Source organism: Natator depressus, chromosome 27, assembly GCF_965152275.1.
Source record: "Natator depressus isolate rNatDep1 chromosome 27, rNatDep2.hap1, whole genome shotgun sequence".
NCBI classification, from domain to species: Eukaryota; Metazoa; Chordata; order Testudines; family Cheloniidae; genus Natator; species Natator depressus.
The window spans coordinates 14893247-14906390 of NC_134260.1; the positions used below are offsets into that span (position 1 = coordinate 14893247).

Here is a 13144-nt window from a genome sequence, read left to right on the forward strand (position 1 = left end):
ACCACACGTACTCAGTGGGCCACGGCACGAGCTGTGACCCTCTCGCCTCACACCAGCACTCACTGCTGCTTTGGTATTACGGGACCCAGAAGTGCCCTGGGCACCTGGCAATGCCAGGAGAGACCGACCTGCCCAAGGAACTGAAACACCAGGGCCCCAAGCCTACCGGGGGGGCGGGGGGGGGGTAGGGAGACAGCAGGAGACAAAGAGAGGCATTTAATGAAAGACACAGAACACACAGCACCCTTGGCTGTGACCAGGAAGGGCTCCTAAGGGTGGCTCTGAGGAGGGGATGGGTGATGCCTACCCTGGAAGCATGTTTACTGCCATCAGGCCATGTGAAAATGTCTCTCTTCCAGCAGGGCCATGCTGTACTTCGCAGTGCTTCACAGCCCACGCACGGCCCGCCTGGCCTCTCCCACTTCTCAGTGAGCATTTCACAGCCTGTGCTGACGGCTGGGCTCCCCCCCCCCGCCCCAGGTCACTGTTCTTACAAATACAGCACAGGGTCAGGGGTGGGGTGCAAGGAGCCAGCCACAGAGTTTACCCAGCCTCCCCAGCAGCTGGCAGGCTGAGCCCACGAGCAGGCACTGGCTGCTGCACCTTCGTCTCCATTTGAATATCATTTGTGCACTCACTGCTTGGCAGCATTCAGCCACCAGCCCAGTCCCAGCAGCCTCCGTGCCGCCCAATGGGACAGCCAGGGCCGACGGGCTAGGCATGCTTCGGAAGTAGCACCTGGAGTGAAGTTCTGGGAGGCTGCGCTCACCCCCAGTGCCTTATGGAGCTCAGCAGGGGCCCCACCAGCAATAAAGGGCAGGGCTCATGGGAGAGGAGGGATGACAGCCCAGAGCCCGCTGGCCAGGGGACTGCTCACTAAGCAGCCTGGCCAACCAAGCATTCAGAAATCGTGAGGCAAGCCCTACATAGATCTTGGGTTCCTTTCTTTATCTTCTGTGGATAAAGCCATCAGGTGCCCTGTCCCGAGCTTTTCTCTGCAATGACGAGGCTACAAATTCCCTTCAGACAGATTCTCACAGAATCTCAGGATTCCAGAGGCTGGAATTTTAAGAGGCTCACCAGACTAGCTGGTGAACCCCGCCAGGGCCCAGGGACAGTGCAGGCAGGGGAGATGGAGATGTAAACTCCTTACCTCCCCTCCATGTCGCCTGCAAGCCCTTCGCTTTGGAACTAACTGTGTGGTTGGGTCGCTTCACGTCTGCCTGTGGTTTCCAGCACGTTTGTTTCAGGCAGAGCTGGCACCAGCTGTGCTGGAGAGACAGGCTGCTCTAAAGGTTTGGTGCATCAACAGGTTTTTGTTCTTCTCTTGCAGAAGAGCACAGCATTCGCCCTGCCAGTCTTTCACTGCAGCTGGAGACAAAGAACCAGCTTCTCCGCACAGCCCAGCCGGCGCTCCCCCAGACAGCCCACACTGGAACGATCTGTGCCAGGCGAGCGAGGGAAGGGAACGTCAAGGCCCGCTCCGCACTCACAGAAGAGAGACAGTATCAGTTGTGGAAATAAAATATTTCCTCTTGAGAACAAAGGCGAAGGGCCCAGCTACAGGCAAAGCCTTTGAAACCCAACCGTCAAGAGCCAGCAGCTCTGCGTGTGCCCCCATGGGCTCAACGCTTGGCCGGGTTCACCAGCTCAGCAGAGTGGGCTGGATAGAGCCCAGGAGAAACCTGGTGCTGCCACATGAATGCTCCAGCAGGAGGCGCTCTCCTCTCAGTCACTAGCGCAGCAAACGTGGCAGCTGGAGAAGCGGAGGTGGGAAAGACGCGTTCTAAGCACTCACCGTACTTTTCACAAGGTCTGGAGCGCTGTTAACTCAGGTGCCCTTCCAACTCCCATCACCAGCGCTCTGCTTTCCAGAAGTCCCCCACTACCACCGCACCCAAGCTCCTCGCTTCCAGTCTCGACACTCTTGCATTGTGCTGTTAAAATTCTGCTGCGCTCTGCCCCTGAGAGGGCTGCATTTCAGAGGAGGCCGGTCACTCTGCAATGTGCTTGGGGATTTTTCAGGATGAAAGTTGCCATGGAAACACAATAGCTCAGGCTCCAGATCTAGTCACACAGTAATCATGCTGGCGATATGTAACCCCATGTCCTACTCTGCCACCCACCACTCAGGGACCAAGCAGTGGAATAAAGATTGGCTGGATCTCAGAGCTCACACTCGACATACACTTGTCCTCCCCGATAGTGTATCAGCCAGAAACACACAGGAGAAGAGACACCCCGGAGAGGGGACTGGCTCCCTGCCTGAAATTTCTGAAGAGCCACGTATGAATTGAAAGTTCAGAGGTGAGACCCTGAACCAACCTGGACCTTCACATTCTTTGCCGGCACGTAACGACACTGCCTGAATACCGACATCTCACTCAGGGCTGGTCTGCACAGTAAAATCCATCTGGAGTCAGGCAGGGAGTGAAGTAAAAGTAGCTCAACTGTCCCTGATTAGCTCCATGTGTGGTCGCTCTTATTCCAAATTAGCTTAATCCAATAGTTTAAAGTGGAGTTAATCAGGACTGGCTCTTGCGGAATAACACCCCATGTAGACAAGCCCTTTTAGAAAAACCTGTGGAGAGAATCCAAACAGCAGGAGAAACAAGAGGAGAATACGCTATGAATCCTCGCAAAGAGCTTCTGATGGGGCAATTCTTTATCCTCTGCAGGGCCAGCATGACTGGGGTGGAGAAAGTGAATAAGGAAGCGTTATTTACTCCTTCTCCTAACACAAGAACTGGGGGTCACCCAATGAAATTAACAGGCAGCAGGTTTAAAACAAACAAGAGGAAGTATTTCTTCACACAACGCACAGTCAGTCTCTGGAACTCCTTGCCAGAGGATGTTGTGAAGTCCAAGACTATAAACAGGGTTCAAAAAGGAACTAGATAAGTTTGTGGAGGATAGGTCCATCAATGGCTACTAGCCAGGGTAGGCAGGGATGGTGTCCCTAGCCTCTGTTTGCCAGAAGCTGGGAATGGGCAACAGGGGAGGGATCACTGGGCGATTCCCTGTTCTGTTCATTCCCCCTGGGGCACCTGGCATTGGCCACTGCCCGAAGACAGGACACTGGGCTAGATGGACCTTTGGTCTGACTCAGTCTAGCCATTCTTATGATGGCTGTGGCAGTAAAGAGACATGGGAGCAAGACTGCCCAAACATAGCCAGGAAATCCAATTGCCCGGCAATGGTCACCCCAAAGCGAGGAACTAACCCATTCCCTCCCAGTGCAGCCCCCAAACAGCAGTCCACACTCCCTCTCAGACGGGAGAGGGCTAGGTATTCTTAACCCTCCCTCAGTGCGGGGGGTGAACTAGAGGACCATTCGAGGTCTCGTCTATTCCTAGGAGGAGTGGAAACATCTCTTTCCTCCAGAGCCTCCTGTGAGCACGAGGCAGCGATCAGATTCACCACTGTCAAGTACTCGGAAAGCAGGAGTCAGACCAAAATACCGAGATTAGTTCAAAAATCCACAAATCAATGCTGGAGTCCTTTGCTTTGCCATTGGGTCCCACTTGGGGGTTTTCAAGCTTCTCTCTGCAACCAGGAGGGCTAGAAAAGTACAACCACAACAAAGGACCGAAAGCGGAGAGTCTTGTGGAATCACGTGACTCCAAGAGCTGGGGCTTTGAGAAAAACATCAAGTACTGCAAGATATCTGACACAATCACAGGAGTTGGCCACCCTGAGAAACCTCCTCACAAACAAAACCTGAAGTTGACTGAAAACAGCCATTCAGTGGATGAGAGATTTCCCGTGAGTGAGAGCGACCCTGCAGAGCAGCTCTCGGCCTGCTGCCTGAGGACCCTGGCTGCTTGGACTGGCTGCTGCACCAAGGGGTGGGCCCGATCCCTGCCTCTCTGGTGTACGTCTGGGCGGGGCAATTCTTGAGAGTGGTGCCAGAGTAAACTCAACAAGGGAGGGAGATCGGGCCCTGCGTGTTCAGTGCTCAGGTCCACTCCGGTTCCAGGCTAGGCCTTCCCTTCCCATCCCATCCCATCTGCAATTCCTAAACATACCCTGCTCCAGAGTGAGTAGTGGTTGTTCTTTCAGGCACATCTGGCTCCCCTTAGGACCTGGTGAGTTCAACTCCGGCTCCTGCATTTCCTGTCCCCTGGTAGCCAGGTTTCAGTGCCCCTGAGATTAGGTCTGGCTTGGGGTCTCCACTTGCTTGGCGTGAGCGTTTCAGCGGGCAGCATGCAATGCCTGGGGAGGTGAAGGGAACAGCTGCTGGCTCTGACCTGTAAAGGGGGCTCTGGGTGCAGACAGCCCTCGCCAGGTCCCTCTCTGCAGTGGAGCAGCGATGGAGCCACGCACACCGCCCGACTCTGGGGGGAAGCTGGTGTGGACAGCGTGTTGAGCTGCGTGTGTTGTTCCTGTGGGGCCTCCTTCCTCGATCCAGGATTGCCAAGAGAATTGGTAGGGAAGGCTGGGAAGAGCCGCAGATCTCGGGCACTCCCTGGGTTGGACTCTGCAGTGTTCACTCTGAAACGTTCGCTGATCTTCTCCCTGTGAAAGCGTAACTGCCATCCGCCTGGGGCAGCCTCACTGGGCTTTGCAGCGGGTTCCTTCAGCTCTGCATTCAAGATGCTCTGGGATAACTTTCAAACTCTGTGAGCCAGCCAGGGAGTGTGTTTGTACCGCAACACCTCGGCAGGCCCAGCCTCTGCTGAGCAGGGGGCACTGCCTGCCGGGGAGCGAACGCCTGGATGGATCGGCAGAGCTTGGAAGTGTTTCTTCAGAGAGTTTAGAAAACACACACAGCTGCTGTGCTGCAGCAGCCAGAGGATGGTTGGGCCTCGGAGTCGCTCGTTTGGCTCCTGCCCTGGGATGAATGCATCCTTTGTCCTTATGCCATGGAAAATCATGTGCTCTAACGGACTGAGTGCCAGGCTGGGAGCCAGGACTCTGGGTTCTGTTCTCAGCTTTACTACCAAGCTCCCTGTGTGCCCTTGGGCATGTCTCCATCCCTCTCTCTTTGTTCCCCATTTTCCCACGTGGAGTTTGTAGACAGCCTGGTGGTTAAGGCATATGGGGCCTCTGTGAACTAGCCCTCCCCCTGTTGCTGCCACTCGTGGAGCTGCTGGGGCAGGCAGTTTGGAGGGAAATGCTGGTGCAGATGAGGCTGCAAAGACTCAGGGAGAGGGGAGTCCATAGAACAGCGGAGCCCCAGGCCACCCGCGCCAGTCCGCCCTGCGCGGCCCACACCCTGCCCTTGTGCAGAGGTGCCGCGCTGGCTGCACAGCCAGGGAGCCTGCGCACCCTCACGGGTGGGCACTGGGTTCATCCCTTTGGGTGGCACTAAGCAGTGCCCTAGGGGGCTACCCCAAACCCCTGGCACAGGGGTTTCAGGGCAGCAGTTTGGGGAAGGGGGCTGTGGGGAAGGCTGGGCTGTTGGCTGGGCTCTTCACAGCCCAAAACGCCTGCCCAGCAGCTGTATGCAGGAAGGCCCGGCCCAGACCACACGCAGAACTGCCGCCTGGCAGCAGGAGGCGCTGCAGGATTATTCCCCTCTGAGCACAATGAACCGACTGCACAAGACTGGGGCTGGGACCCAGGGGCAGCTACACATGACCCATGCTCCCTCTCCCCTCCCCTGGCTGTCAAGAGCACTGCAGCGGCAGCACCCGGCTCCCTTGGGTACTGAGTGCCAGGGCCCAAGGAAGGGCCCCCCCAGAAGCAATGCTGCCCATCACCCCAGCGCCAGGCCTTTCCAGGAGAAGGAACACAGTGCAGAATCTCATTCCTGGCTGAGGATAACGACTCTCAGCCCACCCAAGGGAGCAGAGCCGCCGGGGGCTTGGCGAGGGGGGAGGTTCTCGTGGCCGTGCCCAGAGCCCCTGTGCAGGAGCAGCTCTGCCAGCAGTAATCCGGTTGGGAGGACGCAATCGGGCAGTTTAGCAAGCCCTGGGGAAGCCTAATCTCTGCTCTTAACACCAGTGCCCCCATCGTGGCTAAACCCAGACGTGGATTAGACAGACCTTGGTGTCGCTTTAATAACGGCCCCTGCAGCGCCTGGGGCCATGCGGCCCAATTTCCCTCGCTCCGGGGGACGACAGGGGCTTGACCAGCTGCAGCCACTGAGGCACAAAGCAGGGACCCACCAGTGTACAGGCTCTGCCACAGCCCAGGGGCTTTCCCTGCTCAGACGGGATTCCCCAGGGCAGGAACCCAGAGCCGGGCGCCTCCGCGGCTCAGCCAGCTCCATCCCATCCAGCCACTTCCCTTCTCATGAAGGGCCCAGCAAGCCCAGTGCCCTGATGCCTCTCCCTACAGCCAGGGAAGGGCTGAGGCCTGCACTATCTCCCGCTCTTCCCTCCACTGCAGCAGAGCAAGCTAGCGGCTAGCACACAGGGACAATGAAGGGTTAAACCGAAGCGTCCCCCTGCAGTAAGGGGCCCAGGAACCCTGTGCTCTGCTGGCCTGAGTGCAGCCAGCCCAGCCCAGCCTCCCGCGGGAGCCACTCCTTCGCACTTCGTCTGCCTGGGACACGCAGCGGAATCGCCACCCGGGTGCCCCCTGTTCTGTGCTGCAACGTTCTGGCTGGGCCACCGGTGGAACTAACCCCGAGCCCACAGCTAAACCCTGCCTGCAGGAAAGGCTCCAGCTTCTATACCAAGAGGTGCCAGACCTAAGCCCACAGGCGAGTTACAAGGGGCAGCCCCTGGGGGATTTGAGCTGCTACAAACTTAGAGCATGGGGCAGGCCCCACACATACAGCTCACTTCCTGATCCTGTACTGAGCCCAGCATCAGAGCAAGTTGCCAGTCAATAGGTTCCCCAGAACCCCAGGCAGGTCTGCGCTCCTGGGCCATGGATCCGGTGGGTTCCCTAGGACACCAGGCAGGTCTGAGCTCCCAGGCTGTGGATCCAGTGCGTTCCCCAGGCAGATCTTCGTTCCTGGATCTGGTGGGTTCCCTAGGACACCAGGCAGGTCTGCGCTCCTGGCCTGCGGATCCAGCGGGTTCCCCAGAACCCCAGGCAGGTCTGTGCTCCCGGGCTGCAGATCCAGTGGGTTCCCCAGAACCCCAGGCAGGTCTGTGCTCCCGGGCTGCAGATCCAGTGGGTTCCCCAGCACAGCAGGCAGGTCTGCGCTCATCCGGGTTTTGTCCAGGCCTGTTTAGAATGACGAGAGCAGCTGGGATAACACATCCGCGGCTTGGTGGAGGATTCAGCTGTGCAGGCAGCATGGAAAGCTCCTGACTTAATGGGCAGGCCCCGCCTTCTCCCCAAAGCACAGTCCCTTTCAAATTCTATTCCCAGAGCCCCATGCCGATTCCTTGCTGCAAAACCAAACGGCTTGAAGCCGTAACCCAGAGCCACACACCACCCACAACAGCCCTACCAAAACAGAGGAGCAGACTCCAGAGCAGGGCTGCTGCTCATCCCAGCATGGGGGAGTGTAGCTAAAGCAACGTATTTAGAAACAAGAGATTATTTCAAGCGTTTACAGTGGCCAGGATATAAAATAGGGTCTGAGTGCTCTGCGGCTGTCTCCCCCAATTGCTGGCTCATGGGCTACGGGATTAGCTGTACCCATCTTTCCAGGGAGCGCAGGGCAAGGGCTGCGCTGCAGACGTGCTGTGGAGCGTTTCAGAGAGGTGCCAGAGTAGCAGTCGTGTTAGTCTGTATCCGGAAAAAGAACAGGAGGACTTGTGGCACCTTAGAGACTAACAAATTTATTTGACCATAAGCTTTTGTGAGCTAATAATGCTCTAATAAATTTGTTAGTCTCTAAGGTGCCACAAGTACTCCTGTTCTTTTTTCAGAGAGGTGCACGAGGGGTGGCAGAGGCCAAAGCTGCAGCAACCACATGCTGCTGGACAGCCACTCTTCTCGGTCCCTAACCCAACCCACTGGATCAAACAAGGTATTTTCCCTACACGATGAGCCATGTCACTGAGATCTTGATCTGGGGCAAAGATCCCCGGCTAGGCCTGCTCTCAATCTCCATAATGCAATCGCTTGCTCGGGATAAAGCCTCCGGATGAACAAAACCCTCCCAGATACAGACAGAGGCTCGGCAAGGCTCCACTGCAAAGCACACCCTTGTTGCTCAAAACTCACTGCCTGCCACTCCCCGCTGGATGCACCGCAGAGCCACTCCAGGGACAGACTCCCAACTTGCTGCCACTGCCCCATCAGGGCGGCACGAACCCTGTGGGACACACCATTTGGTGCTGACCAGAGGGCTCCCCAAAGGGGAACCCCAACCTCACGAACAGCCAGAAGGATGTGGCTCACAATGCCAGGCCTGGGTGGTGAGGAAAGCATTCATGGCTCCAGAGACACCTTCTGGCCACTTCCAGCTAATCCTTCCGTTGCCCCAGTCAATCCCCCAAAAGGGGTCAGGACCCTACCTCGAACAGGCACAGCCAGAATAGGGAATCCAGCAGAGAGCGAGCTCTGCTGAGCATCCCATGGTCCACAGAGGCTTGACTCTGCCTTTGCCACATTTGATTCATTTCTCGGGAAGGCAGCTCCCGTGCCCAGCCAGAGCCGGGCATGGCCCTGCCTCAACTGGCTGCCAGCCCTTCAGCATCCACAGCCACCTCTGGCAGGCCAGCCACGAGCTGGTGCCTAGACAGGGCTGCTAATCTGTCTCCACACACAGCATGGGCACGGGCGGGCTGGGTGAAAGGAGCGAAGGATTACGCACGTTTGAGTGGAGAATTAGTCCCGCTTTGGGCCTGGAGACACAATTTCATTTTATCTGTTACGCTCAGGCAAGCAAATACAAGATGACAAATCCACTTAGCTGCCAAGCTAGGCCCAGACAGCCCTAGGGGGGCCCCAGTAGCTTTCAGCATCTCAGGCCACTTTCTATGCATGCTCCCGGGGAGGGGTGTGTGTAACGAGGCTGGTTCTGGCGCGACCCAACGGAGAGTGCCAATTCAGGACGAATTGCTTCAAGCAGAGCAGTCACAGCCCAAGGCTGGGTTTTTCCACCTCTAAGGCAAACCAAACCAGCCAGCCAGAGAGGACTTTGGTTTTACGCCACTGGCTAACCACAAGTCACACAAGCAATTCCCGTAGACACTCCAGTTTCCCAGTATCACCACCAGTGCCACTTGTTATGGGGACAAATGGTTATGACAATCAATACCCCAGTAAAAGAAAAAAGTTCTCTCGATCCCAAAGGCCCAAGCCCCAGACCCAGGTCAATATACAAATCAGATCTTGCCCACAAATCATGCTGTTGCCAATCCTTTAGAATCTAAAATCTAAAGGTTTATTCCTAAAAGGAAAGAAATACAGATGAGAGCTAGAATTGGTCAAATGGAATCAATGACATCTAGTGATGGCAAAGTTCTTGGTTCAGGTTTGCGGCAGGGATGGAATAAACGGCAGGTTCAAATCAAGTCTCTGGAGAACATTCCCCAACTGAGAGGGGTCTTTCAGTCCTTGGTTCAGAGCGTCAGTGCAGCCAAGTCCCTCCGGAGGTCAGAAGCAGGACTGAAGACAAGATGGAGGAGCTGAAGCAGCTCTTTATAGTCTCTTGCCATGTGGTCTCTTTCTTTGTCCCAAGGACACACTGCCCATCCCATGGCCTGGAAACACCTCAGAGTTCTGTCCCTCGGCAGGTCCCTGCACACCTGGCTGAGTCCCCAGGCGTGTCTGCCTTCTCTCAATGGGTCAGTTGTGTCGCTGATGGTCCTTAATGGGCCATCAGGCAGGCTAGGCAGAGCTGACACCAACTTGTCTGGGGTGTCACCCAGAAGCAGAGCACAAGTTTGAATTTCAGACAGTGTAGAGCCAATATTCATAACTTCAGCTACAAAAATGATACCCACATATAGACAGCATAATCCTAACCAGCAAATCATCACCGTGTCTGAGACACCTCATTTGACCCCCCTTATATAAGATTTGGTGCCACGACAGGACTTTGGTTGCAACAATGTTCTAGATGGTCCCAGTTCAAGTCAATAATGTCACGGGAAGGGGGAAGTTCCCTGGGAACGTGGTCCATTGTGGCTGGCACCAATGGGTCGCACACAGGTCAAGTCACGAGCTTGAGCCACAGGGCAGCCTGGATCCCGGCTGGCTGAGGCTGGCTAGAACAAGGTGGGGAAAAAGCTCTTGCCATTCTCTGGCTGAGTCGTTCAAGTCAGCTCCTTGCACCATTTTCAGGGGCAGCAAGACGACCCTGCATCTTGGCCAGCCTCCCTCACCTTGAGCGGGATGGGCTCCGACGTCCCAGGCTGCTGATCACAGCAGCTGGCACATTCACCTGCTCACCAATGCCCTGCTGGTGCCACCCTGGCACCATGCAGGGGCCTCAGTGACTACGCTCAGAGGCTGCAATCCACACCAGCCAGGCAGGGCAGGGGCTGTATCTCGACATTTACAAACTCCTTCCTTTGGGTCAAATGCACATGGAAACACTGTCCATTGGCTTCTCCCCACCCTCTCGCTTGTACATTCCCGGCTCATCTTGCCCCTCCCTCCAAACAACGCCATGGCTGCTGGCACAGGCTGGGTGACGGTCCACGCTGCTGTGCCAGGGGTCGGCAGACCAGCCTAGTCCCACAAGGAGGAGGCACAACATGGTCAGGCTCCCAAAATCCTCGTCCTTCTTGCACAAGGGACATGGAGTCACTCAGGGCTGGATCTGGGGAGGTGCCAAGCGCCCTCGACACCCACGGGCCCCAAAGCAGTCAAGGGATTCTCAGCCCCTTGGCTTGGCTAAGGGGTGTTTGAGAGCCATAGCATGGAGTATAACCGCAGGACACAGTAAAGGAGCTGGGGAGACTGACGGCAAACGCCAGCTCATCTCGCCAGCAGCAGCATGCGCCCCTGCTCCCTGGAAACACTGCAGCATGGTCATAGGCACCCCCAGGGCCGCACAAGGTGAGGGAGTTCTGGTGTTACAGACGAGGAAGGAGTCCGCAAGGGCTGCCTTCACCTTCCACAACCAGTCCACACCTCTGCCACGAGAAGTGGGGTGAGCAGCCAGGACCCTGCATTCACACTGATTGGCAGGGGGCTGGGCTACACAGCACCATTCACTGACCCACGAGTGGGGCCCAGGCTAGAATACCCAGGGCACTCCCAGTCAGGAGTGAGGGATAGGCAGGATCAGAGCAGGAGGCGAGCGACCCAGGGCTAGAAGGGGGCCGAGGGTCAGGATTGAGGGGCACCAGCAGATGCGCGGGGAGTTTTCAGGATTCCTGCCTACAGGACAGCTGGCGCTAGGCAGTTCTATCAGTCACTCATTTTAACCTGCAAAAAGTTACACACACACAGAAGGCAGGGCTCATCCTCGCCAGCAGGGGGCAGCACAGACAGACAGACACTCACCATTCAGACAGCAATCCGTCACATACTCATGCTTTATGGACACAGAGGAATGACTATTAAAACACTTGTTTTAAAATGTCTGTTGTGACCAAAACCCAAGTGCCAGGTCCTTACGGCATGTGCCAGCACAGCGGGCCCCTGGCAGCCTCTGGATGCTCCTGCAATACAGATCAGGATCGATAAGGCCGAGTGAAGCTAGAGCCTTAGCAATATTAGCCTCACTAAAAGCAAACAGCGCTCCATCTCGGGAGAGATTTCCATCTTTTCACGATGCTCCAGCCTCCGTCAGAGAACAAACTGCATTTTTCTTTCACCCTCCAGGAAACACAATTTGTAAAGACACATTTTAAAGCAAAGTTTCTACTCGTGATGGGATAAAGACGAAACCCTTGTCACGTTGCACTATTTAATCGAATCAGTGTGGAAACTGGTGTGACCAACCCTTTTTGTGGACATCTGTACATTGATTTCAGTGTGCACGACACCGAGTTAGCTTAAGCGGATGCTCTCTTATGTTGAATTAAAAAGAGTGTCAGAGCCAGAAAATTTAGAGCCAGAATTAGGGTGTTGCACCCATATCACTAACCCAGTTTGTAATCCATTTCAGTTAAATCAGTGCAAGCTGGGGCTCTAGACGTGGCCTAAGTGACTTTCGCCAAAGGAAATCCACTCCTGGAATCCTGGGCTAATACGTCTCCCAGACACTGCAGCCTTGTTCCTTATGAAGCCAGGAGCCTTATGAAGTTAAGAGATCAAATTAGGGCTGTCGATCAATCACAGTTAACTCGCGATTAATTCAAAAAAATTAATTGTGATTAATCGCACTGTTAAACAACAGAATACCAATTTAAATTTATTAAACATTTTGAATGTTTTTCTACATTTTTAAATATATTGATTTCTATTACAACACAGAATACAAAGTGTACAGTGATCACTTTCTATTAGTTTTTATTACAAATATTTGCACTGTAAAAATAAACAAAAGAAATAGTATTTTTCAATTCACCTCATACAAGTACTGTAGTGCAATCTCTTTATCGTGAAAGTGCAACTTACAAATGTAGATTTTTGTGTGTTACATAACTGAACTCAAAAACAAAACAATGTAAAACTTCAGAGCATAGGAGTCCACTCAGTCCTACTTCTTGTTCAGCCAATCGCTAAGACAAACAAGTTTGTTTACATTTACAGGCGATAATGCTGCCTGCTTCATTTACAATGTCACCAGAAAGTGAGAACAGGCGTTTGCATGGCACTTTTGTAACTGGCATTGCAAGATATTTGCATGCCAGATATGCTAAACATTCATTCGTATGCCCCTTCATGTTTTGGCCACCATTCCAGAGGACACGCTTCCATGCTGATGATGCTCGTTAAAAAAAACAGTGTGTTAATTAAATTTGTGACTGAACTCCTTCGTGGAGAACTGTATGTCCCCTGCTCTGTTTTACCCGCATTCTGCCAAATATTTCATGTTACAGCAATCTCAGATGATGACCCAGCACGTTATTTGATTTACGAACACTGTCACTGCAGATTTGACAAAACACAAAGAAGGTACCAATGTGAGATTTCTAAAAATAGCTACAGCACTCGACCCAAGGTTTAAGAATCTGAAGTGCCTTCCAAAATCTGAGAGGGACGAGGTGTGGAGCATGCTTTCAGAAGTCTTAAAAGAGCAACACTCCGATGCAGAAACTATAGAACCCGAACCACCAAAAAAGAAAATCAACCTTCTGCTGCTGACATTTGACTTAGATGATGAAAATGAAAATGCATCGGTCCGCTCTGCTTTGGATTGCTATCAAGCAGAACCCATCATCAGCAT

The 13144-nt window shown here is 54.3% G+C and overlaps 1 protein-coding gene across 5 annotated transcripts in view; it reads right to left on the bottom strand.

The window, feature by feature from the left end:
* The window catches only part of LOC141978397 (signal transducer and activator of transcription 5B), a 44014-nt gene that overhangs the window by 16432 nt on the left and 14438 nt on the right, over positions 1 to 13144 (bottom strand). Inside the window, exon 1 of one of the 5 annotated variants that reach the window (XM_074940456.1) lies at positions 1154 to 1170. The exons of the other annotated variants lie outside the window; for them this stretch is intronic. The gene's annotated coding sequence lies outside the window, so the exon portion shown is untranslated. Of the gene's footprint in view, positions 1 to 1153; positions 1171 to 13144 lie in introns of those variants that run through there. 5 annotated transcript variants of the gene reach the window in all.